Source organism: Dermacentor albipictus, chromosome 6 (assembly GCF_038994185.2).
Source record: "Dermacentor albipictus isolate Rhodes 1998 colony chromosome 6, USDA_Dalb.pri_finalv2, whole genome shotgun sequence".
NCBI classification, from domain to species: Eukaryota; Metazoa; Arthropoda; class Arachnida; order Ixodida; family Ixodidae; genus Dermacentor; species Dermacentor albipictus.
In genome coordinates this window covers 84,320,443-84,332,541 of record NC_091826.1, presented here as the reverse complement: position 1 = coordinate 84,332,541, position 12,099 = coordinate 84,320,443, and the positions used below count along the sequence as shown (strand labels likewise).

Here is a 12,099-nt window from a genome sequence, read left to right as displayed (position 1 = left end):
AAAGACTACCGTTATGTTGCTACAGGCATTAGCCTTAGAAGGCATTTGACGAAGAGTACAAGTGCAGTATCAGAAGATGTACCTTGATCAGCAAATGTGTCAATGTGCAAATCAACTGGACGGATGCCCTTTCTGCAGTTTAGTGATAGATATGGGAAAGCACAGGAGTGGACCCTGGTGTTTACAAACCTGACATATATTTCTTTGAATTTTTTTCGTCATGGTCATTGCCAATGTTACTTATGCTCCTTATGGCACATCCCTGAGCACCATATACACTCACCCATGATTGTTGCGCATAACACCCACTCAGATGCCACCTTAGGTAGACTATTCTACACTGGGATACATTGTAAAGTAAGCTCAAATATATTATTTTCTGTGCCGCATATCCTAACGAAGCCTAGGCACGTTGTCTCCAGCTATGTTACTGAAAAAAATGAGCACGAAGAGGACTGCCAGACCAAAATAAGAAGAGCGCTTACGAACAACTCTAGTCATTTCAACAAAAGAGCTAGTTCTTGTTGACGCGGCAATACCACCTAGCTTTATAATTGAAATGTTTCACCAACAAGGGTAGGTAAAAAAAGAATTATAGAGGTTTTCCAAATCTACAAAAAACGTGCAACATTCGTTAGCCACGCACGACTTACCCTACGACATAAAGAGTTTATGTCCTTATTGTACACTCTAATTTCTAATCTTTAGTATGTATGTATGTGCTTTATTCCCATATGCAACATACATTTGAATATGGACAGGTCTTGAGGAAAAAAGCTGCGTCAGCAGCTTGACTAAGTCCTAAAACCCATTTTATGGCAGCAGCAGGGGGGAAAACAGTGCATGTGGAAATGATAACAATAAAACAGAAAAGCAGAAAAGGGCGAATAAATAGACGCAAAAGAAACAAACACAAGCTGATAAACCACAAATTGATAAACACAAACACTAATAAACCAAAACAAGTTACTTAGCTTGCATATTAAGAAATCAGCAGTATGAAAAAAAAACGACACTCAGATCAGTCACGCATACTAATAGCAGATAGTGTTGCAAAAGTAATATTGTGATCTACAAGTACAAAGTATTAGGCATAAAACCAGCTCTAGCAGCAATAATAAATATACAGACTAGTTAACGAAGACTGTAAAACATCGATATCAACGGCGATCAGTGTGTTAAGCAGGACAGGCAGCGTATAAGCAATCATTTGCTTTCCATAATTAGTGCACGGGTGCATTACGTGCCAATATTCTGGAGATCGTGTTTGATAATGGCGTATGTTCTGTTTGAGGTTAGCTAAGGATCGGATACAGAAATTATTAGATTTACACTCTCTAACGTATGCACGGACTAACCTGTAAGTGTACAAATTATGCGCTTTGTGTATTTTCAGTTCCTGGGAAAGAGGTTCACTTGGGGAGTCCCATGGTACATCACATATCACACGGAGAATTTTTTTCTGAATTATGAGTAATCTACCTATATTTGTGGCAGATGTGGTACTCCAGAAAAGGGAGCAATAATTCAGATGACTGATGAAAAGGGCGTTATATGTTAGCATTTTTACATGGCGTGGAAGGTACCTAAGGGAGAAAACCAGTCCAACTATCTGTGAAAGTTTAGTGACAAGTGATAATATATGGCTATTCCACGACATATCGTGGTCGAAAATGATCCCTAGGCTCTTAACTGAGCTCATGAGTTCAATTTTCTCCGAATGAAGTGTAATGTCAGCAGGTAACGTAGCGTTTTTGTTCTTGGCTTGGAATAATATGGCTTTAGTTTTAGTAGTGTTAATTATGAGACCATTTTTAACGGACCACACATGTAGTTTGTCTAGTACTGCATTGGCAGTCCTTAACAAGTCTGAGGTAGGATGAGACGAAAGCAGTAGTGTAGTGTCATCAGCATAGATGATGTATTTGGTGTCGTTGTCAATATTGACAATATCATTAACATAGATATTGAAAAGTAGAGGGCCAAGTAGGCTCCCTTGCGGCACTCCTATCCATGTGTTCCTTAACTGAGATGACAGGTTATTTACGTGTGTAAACTGAACTCTGGAGCTTAGATATGATCTAATTAAGTCAAGGGCGACGCCGCGAATTCCATAGTTAAACAATTTATTGAGTAGAAGTTCATGATTAATGCTGTCGAAAGCTTTTGTAAAATCTATTAACACTGCAAGTGTGAGCAAGTGCTATTTGATGTTTTTGAGAATAAATTCTTTTTGATCCAACAAGGCAAGTTGTGTTGACCGGTTTTTACGGAAGGCGTACTGACAGTCAGTTAAGAGGTTTTTATTTTCCAGAAATGTAGAAAGACGTTTAAATATAACCATTTCCAGGCCTTTTGAGAAGACTGGCAAAATAGATATGGGCCTGTGATTTGTCATAAGAGTCCTGTCCCCACGCTTGAATAACGGGATTACTTTAGCAACTTGCATTTTATGCGGGAAGACTCCGGTATCGAGGCATAAATTGTATATGTATACCAGCAATGGGGCAAGAATATCTAGGTCATACTTAATTGGCTTTATCTGCAGATTATCTACATCCAGACTGCGGCTGTAGTTCAGCTCAGAAAAAAGGCATATTAACTCCGATTCATTGGTCGGGTGCAGGAATATCTTGTCTGCAACACTTGTCCTTATGAAATCGCAGGCACTCATGCATACAGGAATAGTATTATTACCGACAAGAAAATCATTGAATGCATCACGTAGTGAGTCATCGGTTAGTTGAACACCGTTACTGACAATGTTAATACGTGACTGGGAAATAGGTGTATGGTTGCGGAGAAGATTTAGCTGTTTCCATATCCTCTGGCTGTTACGTTCACAAGATTTAAACAAGTCAGTATGATAATGGCTTTTCGCGTTGCGCAGCTCGTTCGTGAGACGACTGCGAAAACGTTTAAACTCGGTGCAGTCGTTTGGATCTCGTGACTTGATAAACTTATCATAAAGGAAATTTTTTTCTTTATTTGATGGAGAAGATTGCGTGTGACCCACGGCTTGCGTATCCTGGAGGGTTGCTTTCTCACAATAGTAAAGGGGAAATATTTGTGATAGCATGATGAAAATAGCCTGAGGAAACCTTCATATGCGACATCCGGTATTTGCGTGGCATAAACATCCGTCCAGTCGATGCTTCCTAATTCGGCAGGGAAATTTTCTAACGCATTCTGCGTGATCACTTGTACGAAGGTATCGGTAGCAGTTGATCGTTGACATGCATGATTCAGGCTCAGAAATATAGGCATATGGTCACTAAGGCCACAGGAAAACACTCCCGATTGAATCTTACTCAAAGCAATGTTTGTAATGAATAGGTCGATACAGGTAGATGTATTATGAGTAGTTCTGGTAGGTGATGATATGACATTGAAGCAACCATGTGCGTGTATAACTGCCTCAAAATTTCGCTTCATGGAGTTGTCGAGCATCATATTGACATTGAAATCACCACCCAACACGAGTTTAAATTGCAATTCACCGACGTAAAGGAAGAACTTTTCAATAAACTGGAAGAAATTGTCTAAATTACCGCTTCGTGGACGCTTGTATTGAGCTTGTATCCCACCTTTCTGCTTTACCTATCGGGAAATATATACTCGGTGTTTTTATTTCTTTTTTCAAGTAAGCCTGAGCTAAGTGGCGGGGTGGCTGTAGGTATTTTGTTCCTTTACGCCCTTTCGACTGGATTAGTCGATTCTTGTTCAGCTGTATAGTTTTCTTTGTACTGATGCAGCGCCACACTGGACGTTTGAACTTACAGCGCGCTGCTCGGTCAGCACGCTGCCTTGTTGCTTCAAGTACTCCATATGGGAACCATGTACCATGTTGCTAGTTTGCTCTTGAATTAAACGAATCCTATCGGCTCACCACCCTTTTCCAGCACTTTTCTGACAAAAGATGCACGCACTATGAATCATGTTGCAAAAAACGCCGAGACATACTTGTGAGGCGTCTTTATTCCATCTCGCCTACAGGCTACATCGGAGCGACGTAGAAAACTCTCACCTCACATCGCACTTGCGCGGGGCAAACGCTCAAGCCTACCAGCCACTGTCACGGCGCATTCTCGCGCCGCGTTGGATGGTACTCTACCAAGCGTTCGACGAAACGCTACCGCGCGTTCGCTGTAACACCCCTTCTCTCCTATTTTACGAGTGGCTATTACCCAAACGGTCAGCAGGCCGTTGCTTTCGGCAGCTTTTTCTGACGGTGATCGCTCGGGAACTGTCAGGGGTGGGTGCTGCTTCTGCTCATTGATGCACATGTCGGGCATCCGGTGGTTCTGCTGAGCTTGGCTCAAGCACTTTTGCAGAATGCGGCAAATCGATTTCATGATGCTCAGACTTCTCGTCTGTTTCCAGAAAAGACCTTCTCAAATTATCAGCATGTACTTATCGCACACGGGTTGCGACAAGTACCAAATATGTACATACATGGCGATTTCACACGCGTCAGTTTTCCGGGCAACCTTCCAATAAGTTCACCTCGCACCAAGCGCACCACAACAGAATCACCGACATGAAAAGAGCGCGACATACCCCACCGATTTTCTGTGGACAGTTTCACGCTCTCCGCCCTGTCTAGCAGTTCACTCCTAACATATGGTTGGAGCAATATTTGCCAAGTTCACAGTTCAAGAACTCGGCAAACAAGTTCAGCGGGCGCTTTACAAAGAGTTCAGCGGGCGTTCAACACGTGAAATTATCAGGCATCGTGCAATAAGAAAAGAAAATGTTGTCATTTTTTTGCTGCAACGATCTCCTTTCTTATTTCGCTTAATTTATAGTAGCTTCTTAAGAATTGATTTCTTTGTAGTTTGTACTGCTAGTTCCACCGCCCAGTTTGATTGTGCGTAATACGCTGGCGTGGGCGTAGGTTTCACACCGTTAGCTTTCAAGAAGATTTCAAATTCTTCGTCAATGAACTCAATGCTTGATTGGTAACAATCCCACTTGGAAGCCCATGCGACGCAAACTGAGGACGTACAGTTTCCACAGTTTTCGTACCTGTGCATAATTTTCTTTTCAAGCCAATTTGAATATGCATTCACTGCGATCAATAATATATTTCCTTCTTTAAAGGCAAAATCTACGTTTATGTACTCTTTCCCATGGGCAATCGCTCCCTGTTCACCGGCACAAAGGTACAGGTTGAAACGAACGAAACACAGATTGGCTAGATTTACATTGGTGTGCTACTTGTTCTATAGCTTATCGATGGCTGGCCACTACACGACTGAACGCGCCACTGTCGTCATTAGGGTGATTCCCAAATTCTGCTAAAAAAAGCTAGAACCTTTGTTTGCCAGCCTTTAGGCACTACAACCCTTTTGGTCCAAAGAATGCAGCCATTGTCAACTGCATGTTTGAACCAACGAACCCAAAATGGTTGTAGGTCATTTGAAACACTTTTTGGCAACGGTGCGAGATCATGTTTCCAAGGCTTGTTGGAAGCCTGTCACAGTCTGTTGCACGTTCAATATCTTTGGCAGTGAACAGCAGGTCAGTGAGAATAGAAAGGTAACAATTTTTTTCAGCCAGCTATTCCATGTCAGATAACGGCAGGAAGGTCAACGGACCAGCATGAGTACTTGCTCTTCCCAGCCCATGCGCTATTAGGTGTCGATAGTTAGCGAAGAAGGTCAACCATTTATGCACTCTCGCTACAGCAACAGCGCTTCTCTGCCTCTTTAGGCCGAACAGTACTATCAGGGGATGTTGGTTTGTTAGTACGGTAAAGGTTTTTTTCATGCAGGTATTTATGAATTTTTTTACGCCAAAGACGATACTCAGGGTTCCTTTCTCAACGTGGCCGTAGTTGCACCGTGGCGCCGTTAGACTGTGAGGCAAAGGCAATTGGCCTTCCAACGTCATTCTCCACATGTGAAAGTACTTATCCGACGCCGTAATCCGGGGCATCATATCTGATTTGAATGTCTTTGCGAACAGCGTATCACTCAAGAACATTTTCGTCAGTCGCCAGCACCTTGCATTTATTGAACGCATCGGCACAGTGTCGTGACCAGCGCTTCTTGGTCTCTTTGCGTAGCAGCTCATGTAAGGGTTCCATAGCCAGTTTCAAATTTGGAAAGAATTTGAACTAAAAATTTACCAAACCAAGAAAGCGTTCAGCTGCGTCACATTGACCGATTTCGGTCCGTTTTTTGTGGCTACTACCTTATCCACAAAGGATGCAACCCGCGCGTGTGAATTTTGCGATCCAGATAGATTAATTTCTAGAAGAACTTCCACTTTTCGGCGTTGACCCTTTTACCGTGGTTACTAAGGCTTATGCGCACTTGCTCGACTCCATTCTCGGCACTGCTCATAGTTCTCGTCAGATATTATAATACCGCCCAAGTAGCAGGCGGTTCCCGGTACGCCGCCCAGGATCTGATCCATTACTGCTTGCAATACGGCAGGCGCGCATGCAACGCCATAATGCAAACACTCTAACCTGAAAGGGCCCACGTGCGTGTTCACTTTTAGCAATGCTTGTGCTGGCTCATCTAATTCAAGTGGTAGATAAGTCTTTGATAGGTCACTGACGGAGAAGTTGGCTCCACCTTGCAATGTCGCAAAAATATCCTTTGGTAAAGACAGAGGTTAGTGGCCAACTTTATAGCCGGATTGACAGTGACATGATAGTCACCGCAATGACCTAACCCTTTATCTTTCTCAGGCAAGATGAGAACAAGCGTTGCCAAAGCACTGTGCCTTACTCTGTACACGACTCTTGTTTTTTTCTCTTTTCACCAATTCCTGCTGAAGCGAACCAGGAAGAGCATATTGCACTTGCCGCGCCTTCCAAAAGACTTGCGTAACTCCTCATTTGAGCTTAATACTGGCTTTAAAGCCCTTGACAGCGCCATAAACAGGTTATAACACTTCTTTGTACGTTTCACTTAGCGAAACTGCTTTAGTCACTTTTCATGCTCGTGACGTCATCATCATCATCATCAGCCTGGCTGCGCCCACTGCAGGGCAAAGGCCTCTCCCATGCTTCTCCAACAACCCCGGTCATGTACTAATTGTGGCCATGCCGTGCCTGCAAACTTCCTAATCTCATCCGCCCACCTAACTTTCTGCCGCCCCCTGCTACGCTTCCCTTCCCTTGGGATCCAGTCCGTAACCCTTAATGACCATCGGTTATCTTCCCTCCTCATTACATGTCCTGCCCATGCCCATTTCTTTTTCTTGATTTCAACTAAGATGTCATTAACTCGCGTTTGTTCCCTCACCCAATCTGCTCTTTTCTTATCCCTTAACGTTACACCTATCATTCTTCTTTTCATAGCTCGTTGTGTCGTCCTCAATTTGAGTAGAACCCTTTTCGTAAGCCTCCAGGTTTCTGCCCCGTAGGTGAGTACTGGTAAGACACAGGTATTATATACCTTTCTCTTGAGGGATAATGGCAACCTGCTGTTCATGATTTGGGAATGCCTGCCAAACGCACCCCAACCCATTCTTATTCTTCTGATTATTTCCGTCTCATGATCCGGATCCGCCGTCACTACCTGCCCTAAGTAGATGTATTCCCTTACGAGTTCCAGTGCCTCGCTGCGTATTGTAAATTGCTGTTCTTTCCCGGGACTGTTAAGCATTACTTTAGTTTTCTGCAGATTAACTTTTAGACCCATTCTTCTGCGTTGCCTCTCCAGGTCAGTGAGCATGCATTGCAATTGGTCCCCTGAGTTACTAAGCAAGGCAATATCATCAGCGAATCGCAAGTTACTAAGGTATTCTCCATTAACTTTTATCCCCAATTCTTCCCAATCCAGGTCTCTGAATACCTCCTGTAAACACGCTGTGAATAGCATTGGAGATATCGTATCTCCCTGCCTGACGCCTTTCTTTATTGTCATTTTGTTGCTTGCTTTATGGAGGATTACGGTGGCTGTGGAGCCGCTATAGATATCTTCCAGTATTTTTACATATGGCTCATCTACACCCTGATTCCGTAATGCCTCCATGACTGCGGAGGTTTCGACTGAATCAAACGCTTTCTCGTAATCAATGAAAGCTATATATAAGGGTTGGTTATATTCTGCACATTTCTCTATCACTTGATTGATAGTGTGAATATGGTCTATTGTTGAGTAGCCTTTACGGAATCCTGCCTGGTCCTTTGGTTGGCAGAAGTCTAAGGTGTTCCTGATTCTATTTGCAATTACCTTAGTAAATACTTTGTGGGCAACGGACAGTAAGCTGATCGGTCTATAATTTTTCAAGTCTTTGGCGTCCCCTTTCTTATGCATTAGGATTATGTTAGCATTCTTCCAAGATTCCGGTACGCTCGAGGTCATGAGGCATTGCGTATACAGGGTGGCCAGTTTCTCTAGAACAATCTGTCCACCATACTTCAACAAATCTGCTGTGACCTGATCCTCCCCAGCTGCCTTCCCCCTTTGCATATCTCCTAAGGCTTTCTTTACTTCTTCCAGCGTTACCTTCGGGATTTCGAATTCTTCTCGACTATTTTCTCTTCCATTATCGTCGTGGGTGCCACTGGTACTGTATAAATCTCTATAGAACTCCTCAGTCACTTGAACTATCGGATCCATATTAGTAATGATATTGCCGGCTTTGTCTCTTAACGCATACATCTGATTCTTGCCAATTCCTAGTTTCTTCTTCACTGTTTTTAGGCTTCCTCCGTTCCTGAGAGCATGTTCAATTCTATCCATATTATACTTCCTGATGTCAGCTGTCTTACGCTTGTTGATTAACTTCGAAAGTTCTGCCAGTTCTATTCTAGCTGTAGGGTTAGATGCTTTCATACATTGGCGTTTCTTGATCAGATCTTTCGTCTCCTGCGATAGTTTGCTGGTATCCTGCCTAACGGAGTTACCACCGACTTCCATTGCACACTCCTTAATGATGCCCACAAGATTGTCGTTCATTGCTTCAACACTAAGGTCCTCTTCCTGAGTTAAAGCTGAATACCTGTTGTGTAGCTTGATCTGGAATTCCTCTATTTTCCCTCTTACCGCTAACTCCTTAATCGGCTTCTTATGTACCAGTTTCTTCCGTTCCCTCCTCAGGTCTAGGCTAATTCGAGTTCTTACCATCCTGTGGTCACTGCAGCGCACCTTGCCGAGCACGTCCACATCTTGTATGATGCCAGGGTTAGCGCAGAGTATGAAGTCTATTTCATTTCTAGTCTCGCCGTTCGGGCTCCTCCACGTCCACTTTCGGCTATCCCGCTTGCGGAAGAAGGTATTCATTATCCTCATATTATTCTGTTCCGCAAACTCTACTAATAACTCTCCCCTGCTATTCCTAGTGCCTATGCCATATTCGCCCACTGCCTTGTCTCCAGCCTGCTTCTTGCCTACCTTGGCATTAAAGTCGCCCATTAGTATAGTGTATTTAGTTTTCACTCTACCCATAGCCGATTCCACGTCTTCATAGAAGCTTTCGACTTCCTGGTCATCATGATTCGATGCAGGGGCGTGCAGCGGTGGCGTAGAGGTAGAACACCCGCCTCGCGTGCAAGAGGTCCGTGGTTCGAATCCCGGTGCCGGCAATTTTACACCGAAAAAAAAAATCCGCGTGTTGATAAAATTGCACAAACAGGCCTGGAGCGCGGCCTGATCCCGGTGACCAGAACCGGTAACGCACTCCCTCACCAGAGCAGGATTGGCCACCCTGGTGCAGTACTAATTAAGTAAGGTGTTAAGTAACGTAACGTTACTTCACATTATTTTGGTAAGCCAGCTTCGACCATGCACTGTTGGCATCCTAGCTCCTTCCGCATCCTTTGCTATGACCAGCGACAGTGAACGACACTGATCCCAATATCGAGCATCAACATCTACCATGCCTTTGATCTCGACAGGCGTGCAATTGTAATTTACTAACTTTACGTTAGGTTCTCTGAAGCGAGCTGAGGGAAAAAAACTTCGCGCACTCAGATTACAGAGAGCAAAATCATGGAGCAATATTTGTCAGACATGCTTCGGCGAAATACCATACGCCATTCGTCGGGTCCCCGGTCTTCCCCAGTTGTTCTAGTATAGAAGAAAGACGGTTCCGTTCGTTCTTGCGTCAATTACCATGAACGGAACAAAATCTTGTGCACTGATGTTTACCTTCTGCCACAGGTCGACGATACACTAGGTTCGGTCCTAATTCTAGAAAGAATAAACGGCATTTGCCAGCGCAGACGCATTGTGTTGAGGATAATGTAATGCGTTTTCTAATATGCAATGCGAATGCCACCTTCGAAGGCATTATCGATAATGTCTTGAGTGGTTCGAAATAGAAAACCTGTATGCACTGTATCAGCGAGTTTGGAGCGTTTTCAACGACGTTCTCACAACATTTCCAACTTCATGAAATTCTTGCCTCTCCTGAAAACGCCGGACCATAGCTAAAGACAAAAAATGCAGTTTCGCTAGTAAGGCCGCGAATGCTCTTAATCGGCATACAAAATATTCGACCGTACCCTGAGAATCTTGCCGCAGTCATCGAATTTCTCCGTCCGCTGCGTCAAAGAGACCTGCGCTGGTTTCTCGGACTTGATTCGCACTTGCAGCGCTTCATACGCAACTTGGCTGCGCCTGCATCCCCACTTCATTTGCTCCTCGTAAGTAACGCGCCTTTTGTTTGGTTCCACAAACGTGAAAACAGTTTCGTGGCTTTGAAATATGCTTTGACGTCCGACCCAGTGCTACGCGACTTCGATAGCAGCGCACCCAATATCCTTCACACTGGTGCTAGCAGTCATGCTCTTGGAAACGTTCTCCTGCAACGAGACAATACCTCCCGCCAACAAGTAATTGCTCACGCTAGTCGTACTCTAACCACTCCATAAAAGAATTGCTCCGTAACCGAGCAGGAGTGCCTTGTTGTTTGGGCGCTGCCGAAATTTCTCCCATATCTTCAAGGCTGCCATTATAAAGTCGTTACCGACCATAAATCAGCGTGCTGTACTTCACTGATAAAGAACTTATCCAGTCGCTGTGGTGGTTGCGTGCTTGGCTTACGGGAGTGCGATTTCGACGTCACCTACATGGGGCGTTAAAACGTAACACTATTCCATTGTTTTTATCCCAATCTCCTGACGTAAAATTTGCGCAACTGCCAACGCAAGCGTCGGGGGGTGACCCGCAGGTTTGTCTGAACAGACCAATGAAACGCTGTCCTCATTTATGGTATGTCACTTTTGTTCGCTTGAAAAAATGAATAACATTGCCTACACTGAGCGGCTTGTCTTCTCTAATGCGATGACAAGAGGCGAGGAGCACACTCAAGTGGAGAGGGACTCGATGGGGCTAGCCAGTGCACTGAAAAGTTGATAACCGGAAGAAGAGGGTGGTGCCGGTGTTTGCGATTTGCCCGCTTTCTCTTACTTGGAGGGTGGTGGCTGATCGAACACGGCGGCAAGCAACTACAGCTTAAGAATGCCGCTAAAACGGATCCCCAGCAAACAAGAGTTGGCAAAGCGAGGTCGTTAACGTGCTGAAAGTGCTTGAAAATGTTACACTGCCACGTAAAATGTTTTATTGTAGGCAAACGAACCCAAGCTCTCCCTCGGGAGTAGACATCTTTTATTCCTTTTGGAACGGGGCAGTGTTCGGCTGTTCAGAAGAACATTCATTTTTGTTCGGCGTATTAAGGCATCATTGGCGCGTGCACGTCACTTCGACGCGGTGAGTTTTGGCGGTTTTGTGACGTCGAGCGACAGGCAGGTGATGTGGGTCCAGCCCGAAAACTTTTGACCAATAGCCGAGGTCTAACGGCGAAAAGCCGTCGAATCAGAAATAACTATGTTTCTTTCGTTTGGTCCAGTCATGCATAATCAATGTGCACGCGTCATATCAGATGGCGAGCTATCGCGGTTTTTGTGACATGGCGTGACAGACAGGCGAAATGGGGCTGAACCAAAAAAGTTCTTGACCAGCGGCGGAGGGCTGATTGCAGAATTGGAATAGAAAAGTTTGGAATATCTTCACGTTGTAGCACCCATGGTTTTAAAGAAGCGCCCAGACGCTAGTGCTCTATCTCGGTGTCCTCTGCCGAACCATGGCGCCTCAGCATCACGTCTTCGTACTAGCGTACATCCCGAGTTCT

General features: G+C 44.4%; 1 protein-coding gene across 5 annotated transcripts in view; it reads left to right on the top strand.

Annotated features, from left to right (window-relative positions):
• The window catches only part of LOC139061257 (calcium-activated chloride channel regulator 1-like), a 323,451-nt gene that overhangs the window by 2,334 nt on the left and 309,018 nt on the right, over window positions 1-12,099 (top strand). The gene's annotated exons all lie outside the window — the stretch shown is intronic.